The sequence below is a fragment of the Tamandua tetradactyla genome, chromosome 11, assembly GCF_023851605.1.
Source record: "Tamandua tetradactyla isolate mTamTet1 chromosome 11, mTamTet1.pri, whole genome shotgun sequence".
NCBI lineage: Eukaryota > Metazoa > Chordata > Mammalia > Pilosa > Myrmecophagidae > Tamandua > Tamandua tetradactyla.
The window spans coordinates 7,798,436-7,806,241 of NC_135337.1; the positions used below are offsets into that span (position 1 = coordinate 7,798,436).

General features: G+C 38.3%; 1 protein-coding gene across 14 annotated transcripts in view; it reads right to left on the reverse strand.

Moving 5' to 3' along the window:
• Window positions 1-7,806, reverse strand: part of DCLRE1B (DNA cross-link repair 1B) — a 139,486-nt gene that overhangs the window by 27,904 nt on the left and 103,776 nt on the right. The window lies entirely within an intron of this gene.

Genomic DNA, 7,806 nt, shown 5'->3' on the forward strand with positions numbered 1-7,806 from the left:
ACGATATTGGTTACACAAGGTAATGCAAAGAAGTCGAGATTAGATTTCAAACATGGCATTTTTCCATAAGTATATTAATAGTGAAATGAGGAAGGTGGTTTATTACTGTGGGAAAAGCATGAGTTTTTGAGGTAAAGACAGACTTTGACTTAAATTTCTGTACTGCCATTTATTGATGTGTGACTTTGGGCAAGCTATTTCACCCCAATTGGATGGTTTCTTATAGACATGTTTTGTTTGGTTTTGTATATCTGAATTAGCCAGTAGCATGTAACACATGTAATGAATGTCCACAAATGACAGTGGTACTTTGGAACATTGCAGAGGTAATTATTTATATATATATTACTATATATATAAAGGCCCTTTTGACAGAGTTCTGAAGCCTAGTTAGTAGTAACTGAAATTTCAGCCCTTTGTCTCTAGAGAGTCTCTATGTGTGATATATGACTCAATATGTCTATATGAGTGATCTGTGACAAACGCAAATGGCCCTTTAGCTACATATTCCTGTTCCTAGTCCAAAAGCAACCTATAAATTTTTTTGGAGGGGGTGTGGGGTTGTGGGGAGGTGGGAAATGGAACAGAAAATAGAAGATTAGTGCTAATCCAATTTCGCAAGCTATCAATTTCATTCTGAACAACTGGTTTACTGTTTATGCTTATATCTTTTATTAATCAGGGCTGTTATGAAGAACTTCACCAGGTCAGAATACCTTGGAAGAGTTGATAGGTTTGAGTTTTGCTTCTGAGACCCAAATCCCAAAACTGTGTTCAGCAATATGACAGGGGCAGCATTTCACAGATTGGGTCCAATCCTGAGGTCTCCTAAAATAATGATAGGCTGATTTCTAAGGAGTCCAAGTTTGTTAGGAAAATCCTTTTGTTAGAGAGTGAACCTCAGATCCTTCTCCTCCTGGCTATTTAGCTTCAGGCCAAAAAGAAAACATTTAACATTTACTGAATGCTAGTTATTGGGTTTCTCCACATAACATTTTCTTATTTAATCCTCAACTTTTCTCTGTCAAATACTTTGTATTATTCTCATTTACAATTCCTTAATTAGCCACTGTCCCAGCCTTTGCAAATACTGTTCCCTGCACCCAGAAAAGTTTTATTCCTTCTTTTTGTCTAATGAATCCCTATTTATCCTTCAGAACTCATCTTATGTTACTACTTTAAAGAACCCTTCCCAGCTCCTAGGTTTTTTTCTCTATTACATTCTACAGTATTCTGTATTTCAACACAAGAAATTATATGATTTGCCATATAATAAGTCCTTCCTGCTAAAATTAAGCTCCATGGGGACAAGAATGTGTCATGTTTCTATATTGTTTGTAGTACCTAGCATAGTACCTTGGACATAGATGCTTATTAAGTAAATAATCAGTGTATGGTCATGTATGAGCATGGCTAAAAAATGAATGAATGAGCCACTATTGTAACGTCAGAGCCTTTGTGGGAGAAAGATCACAGGTGATGGTGGAGTTATACAGAGAAAGTAGGGTTTAACAAATGAGTATGATTGCTGAATCATTATATTGATATTTCTTTTAGTCTCCAGTACCTTAAAGCAACTAGAAGTAAAAATCTAAAATGGTGGAATTTTTTATTATTTTTTTTTTATTTTTATTTTTTTATTAACGGAAAGAAAAAAAAAAGAAATTAACACAACATTTAGAAATCATACCATTCTACATATGCACTCAGTAATTCTTAACATCATCACATAGATGCATGATCATTGTTTCTTAGTACATTTGCATCGGTTTAGAGGAACTAGCAACACAACAGAAAAAGATATAAAATGTTAATATAAAGAAAAGAAATAAAAGTAGTAGTAATAGTAAAAAACAACAACAACAAACAAACCAACAAGCAAACAAAAACAAAAAAAACCCTATAGCTCAGATGCAGCTTCATTCAGTATTTTAACATGATTACTTTACAATTAGGTATTATTGTGCTGTCCATTTTTGAGTTTTTGTATCTAGTCCTGTTGCACAGTCTGTATCCCTTCAGCTTCAATTACCCATTGTCTTACCCTGTTTCTAACTCCTGCTGAACTCTGTTACCAATGACATATTTCAAGTTTATTCTCGAATGTCCGTTCACATCAGTGGGACCATACAGTATTTGTCCTTTAGTTTTTGGCTGGATTCACTCAGCATAATATTCTCTAGATCCATCCATGTTATTACATGGTTCATAAGTTTATCTTGTCTTAAAGCTGCATAATATTCCATCGTATGTATATACCACAGTTTGTTTAGCCACTCTTCTGTTGATGGAGATTTTGGCTGTTTCCATCTCTTTGCAATTGTAAATAACGCTGCTATAAACATTGGTGTGCAAATGTCCGTTTGTGTCTTTGCCCTTAAGTCCTTTGAGTAGATACCTAGCAATGGTATTGCTGGGTCGTATGGCAATTCTATATTCAGCTTTTTGAGGAACCGCCAAACTGCCTTCCACAGTGGTTGCACCCTTTGACATTCCCACCAACAGTGGATAAGTGTGCCTCTTTCTCCGCATCCTCTCCAGCACTTGTCATTTTCTGTTTTGTTGATAATGGCCATTCTGGTGGGTGTGAGATGATATCTCATTGTGGTTTTGATTTGCATTTCTCTAATGGCCAGGGACATTGAGCATCTCTTCATGTGCCTCTTGGCCATCCGTATTTCTTCTTCTGGTAGGTGTCTGTTTAAGTCTTTTTCCCATTTTGTAATTGGGTTGGCTGTCTTTTTGTTGTTGAGTTGAACAATCTCTTTATAAATTCTGGATACTAGACCTTTATCTGATATGTCGTTTCCAAATATTGATTCCCACTGTGTAGGCTGTCTTTCTACTTTCTTGATGAAGTTCTCTGATGCACAAAAGTGTTTAATTTTGAGGAGCTCCCATTTATTTATTTCCTTCTTCAGTGTTCTTGCTTTAGGTTTAAGGTCCATAAAACCACCTCCAGTTGTAAGATCCATAAGATATCTCCCAACATTTTCCTCTAACTGTTTTATGGTCTTAGACCTAATGTTTAGATCTTTGATCCATTTTGAGTTAACTTTTGTATAGGGTGTGAGAGATGGGTCTTCTTTCATTCTTTTGCATATGGATATCCAGTTCTCTAGGCACCATTTATTGAAGAGACTGTTCTGTCCCAGGTGAGTTGGCTTGACTGCCTTATCAAAGATCAAATGTCCATAGATGAGAGGGTCTATATCTGAGCACTCTATTCGATTCCATTGGTCGATATATCTATCTTTATGCCAATACCATGCTGTTTTGACCACTGTGGCTTCATAATATGCCTTAAAGTCAGGCAGCGCGAGACCTCCAGCTTCGTTTTTTTTCCTCAAGATGTTTTTAGCAATTCGGGGTACCCTGCCCTTCCAGATAAATTTGCTTATTGGTTTTTCTATTTCTGAAAAATAAGTTGTTGGGATTTTGATTGGTATTGCATTGAATCTGTAAATCAATTTAGGTAGGATTGATATCTTAACTATATTTAGTCTTCCAATCCATGAACACGGTATGCCCTTCCATCTATTTAGGTCTTCTGTGATTTCTTTTAACAGTTTTTTGTAGTTTTCTTTATATAGGTTTTTTGTCTCTTTGGTTAAATTTATTCCTAGGTATTTTATTCTTTTAGTTGCGATTGTAAATGGGATTCGTTTCTTGATTTCCGCCTCAGCTTGTTCATTACTAGTGTATAGAAAAGCTACAGATTTTTGAATGTTGATCTTGTAGCCTGCTACTTTGCTGTACTCATTTATTAGCTCTAGTAATTTTGTTGTGGATTTTTCTGGGTTTTCTACATATAGTATCATATCGTCTGCAAACAGTGATAGTTTTACTTCTTCCTTTCCAATTTTGATGCCTTGTATTTCTTTTTCTTGCCTAATTGCTCTGGCTAGAACTTCCAACACAATGTTGAATAATAGTGGTGATAGTGGACATCCTTGTCTTGTTCCTGATCTTAGGGGGAAAGTTTTCAATTTTTCCCCATTGAGGATGATATTAACTGTGGGTTTTTCATATATTCCCTCTATCATTTTAAGGAAGTTCCCTTGTATTCCTATCTTTTGAAGTGTTTTCAGCAGGAAAGGATGTTGAATCTTGTCAAATGCCTTCTCTGCATCAATTGAGATGATCATGTGATTTTTCTGCTTTGATTTGTTGATATGGTGTATTACATTAATTGATTTTCTTATGTTGAACCATCCTTGCATACCTGGGATGAATCCTACTTGGTCATGATGTATAATTCTTTTAATCCTACTTGGTCATGATGTATAATTCTTGGTCATGATGTATAATTCTTTTAATGTGTTGTTGGATACGATTTGCTAGAATTTTATTGAGGATTTTTGCATCTGTATTCATTAGAGAGATTGGTCTGTAGTTTTCTTTTTTTGTAATATCTTTGCCTGGTTTTGGTATGAGGGTGATGTTGGCTTCATAGAATGAATTAGGTAGTTTTCCCTCCACTTCGATTATGTTGAAGAGTTTGAGGAGAGTAGGTACTAATTCTTTCTGGAATGTTTGATAGAATTCACATGTGAAGCCGTCTGGTCCTGGACTTTTCTTTTTAGGGAGCTTTTGAATAACTAATTCAATCTCTTTACTTGTGATTGGTTTGTTGAGGTCGTCTATTTCTTCTTGAGTCAAAGTTGGTTGTTCATGTCTTTCCAGGAACCTGTCCATTTTTTCTAAATTGTTGTATTTATTAGCGTAAAGTTGTTCATAGTATCCCGTTATTACCTCCTTTATTTCTGTGAGGTCAGTAGTTATGTCTCCTCTTTCATTTCTAATCTTATTTATTTGCATCCTCTCTCTTCTTCTTTTTGTCAATCTTGCTAAGGGCCCATCAATCTTGTTGATTTTCTCATAGAACCAACTTCTGGTCTTATTGATTTTCTCTATTGTTTTCATGTTTTCAATTTCATTTATTTCTGCTCTAATCTTTGTTATTTCTTTCCTTTTGCTTGCTTTGGGATTAGTTTGCTGTTCTTTCTCCAGTTCTTCCAAGTGGACAGTTAATTCCTGCATTTTTGCCTTTTCTTCTTTTCTGATAAAGGCATTTAGGGCAATAAATTTCCCTCTTAGCACTGCCTTTGCTGCGTCCCATAAGTTTTGATATGTTGTGTCTTCATTTTCATTTGCCTCTAGGTATTTACTAATTTCTCTTGCAATTTCTTCTTTGACCCACTTGTTGTTTAAGAGTGTGTTGTTGAGCCTCCATGTATTTATGAATTTTCTGGCCCTCCGCCTATTATTGATTTCCAACTTCATTCCTTTATGATCCGAGAAAGTGTTGTGTATGATTTCAATATTTTTAAATTTGTTAAGACTTGCTTTGTGACCCAGCATATGGTCTATCTTTAAGAATGATCCATGAGCACTTGAAAAAAAGGTGTATCCTGCTGTTGTGGGATGTAATGTCCTATAAATGTCTGTTAAGTCAAGTTCATTTATAGTAATATTCAGATTCTCTATTTCTTTATTGATCCTCTGTGTAGATGTTCTGTCCATTGATGAGAGTGGTGAATTGAAGTCTCCAACTATTATGGTATATGTGTCTATTTCCCTCTTCAGTGTTTGCAGTGTATTCCTCACGTATTTTGGGGCATTCTGGTTCGGTGCGTAAATATTTATGATTGTTATGTCTTCTTGCTTAATTGTTCCTTTTAATAGTATATAGTGTCCTTCTTTGTCTCTTTTAACTGTTTTACATTTGAAGTCTAATTTGTTGGATATTAGTATCGCCACTCCTGCTCTTTTCTGGTTGTTATTTGCATGAAATATCTTTTCCCAACCCCTCACTTTCAACCTATATTTATCTTTGGGTCTAAGATGTGTTTCCTGTAGACAGCATATAGAAGGATCCTGTTTTTTAATCCATTCTGCCAGTCTATGTCTTTTAATTGGGGAATTCAGTCCATTGACATTTAGAGTTATTACTGTTTGGATAATATTTTCCTCTACCATTTTGCCTTTTGTATTATATATATCATATCTGACTTTCCTTCTTTCTACACTTTTCTCCATGTCTCTCTCTTCTGTCTTTTTGTATCTGACTCTAGTGCTTCCTTTAGTATTTCTTGCAGAGCTGGTCTCTTGGTCACAAATTCTCTTAGTGACTTTTTGTCTGAGAATGTTTTAATTTCTCCCTCATTTTTGAAGGACAGTTTTGCTGGATATAGGAGTCTTGGCTGGCAGTTTTTCTCTTTTAGTAACTTAAATATATCATCCCACTGTCTTCTAGCTTCCATGGTTTCTGCTGAGAAATCTACACATAGTCTTATTGGGTTTCCCTTGTATGTGACGGATTGTTTTTCTCTCGCTGCCTTCAAGATCCTCTCTTTCTCTTTGACCTCTGACATTCTAACTAGTAAGTGTCTTGGGGAACGCCTATTTGTGCCTAATCTCTTTGGGGTGCGCTGCACTTCTTGGATCTGTAATTTTAGGTCTTTCATAAGAGTTGGGAAATTTTCAGTGATAATTTTTTCCATTAGTTTTTCTCCTCCTTTTCCCTTCTCTTCTCCTTCTGGGATACCCACTACACGTATATTTGTACGGTTCACATTGTCCTTGAGTTCCCTGATACCTTGTTCAAATTTTTCCATTCTTTTCCGGATAGTTTCTGTTTCTTTTTGGAATTCAGATGTTTCATCCTCCAAATCACTAATTCTATCTTCTGTTTCTTTGAATCTGTCATTGTAGGTATCCATTGTTTTTTCCATCTTTTCTACTTTATCTTTCACTTCCATAAGTTCTGTGATTTGTTTTTTCAGTTTTTCTATTTCTTCTTTATGTTCAGCCCATGTCTTCTTCATGTCCTCCCTCAATTTATCAATTTCATTTTTGAAGAGGTTTTCCATTTCTGTTCGTATATTCAGCATTAGTTGTTTCAGCTCCTGTATCTCATTTGAACTATTGGTTTCTTCGTTTGACTGGGCCATATGTTCAATTTTCTGAGCGTGATCCGTTATCTTCTGCTGGCGTCTGGGCATTTAGTCAGATTTCCCCGGGTGTTCGACCCCACAGGTTGAAAGATTTTTCTGTGCAATCTCCGGGTTCTGTTCTTCCTATCCTGCCCAGTAGGTGGCGCTCGTGGCACACGCCTGTCTGTGCGTTCCACCAGCGAAAGTTGCTGTGGGTCCCTCAACTCTGGAAAACTCTCGCCGTAGGGGAGGTTCGGCAACCGAAGCGTCTTGGAAGAATGCCAGCCGGCCCGGGGTTCCAAACGCGGGGAGGGTCGCCGGCCGTCGCAGCACAGGAGAGCGTCCGGCCAAATTAGCCAGTCGGCCCGGGGCACCAAGCGTGGCGGGAGGGCGCCAGCTGTCGCAGCCCGGGAGAGTACACTGTTCCCAGCCGACGGGGGAGTCACGTGTTTGGAAGGGATCCCCCGGTCACTGTTCTCCGCAGTCTGGGGATTTCCGACCCAACTATCTCAGTTGTTCCGGGGGGCCTCGTGTGGTGGGGGCACCAGCCGCCGCGGCCTAAGGGGACCGCCTGTCCAATTCTACCAGCTGGCCCAGGAAGGTGGAAGGGAGGGACTCCGGTCGCTTGCCGTCCCACCCAGGAAAGCCCGTGCCCCTTGGTGATCTCACCGGAGCTGGTTCTCCCAGATAGTCAGCCGTTCCAGGATGGGGTACGCTGTCCCTTTGATCTCCCTCGTGGCTCCGGGAGCTGCTCTGTATTATCTCCACTCCCCCAGTAGCTGTTCTGGAGGAGGAAAGGTGAGGGCGGCAAGGCTGTCGAGGCTGGTGGCGGAGGAGCACGGTGAAGGCGGGGGAAGAGGGCACCGTG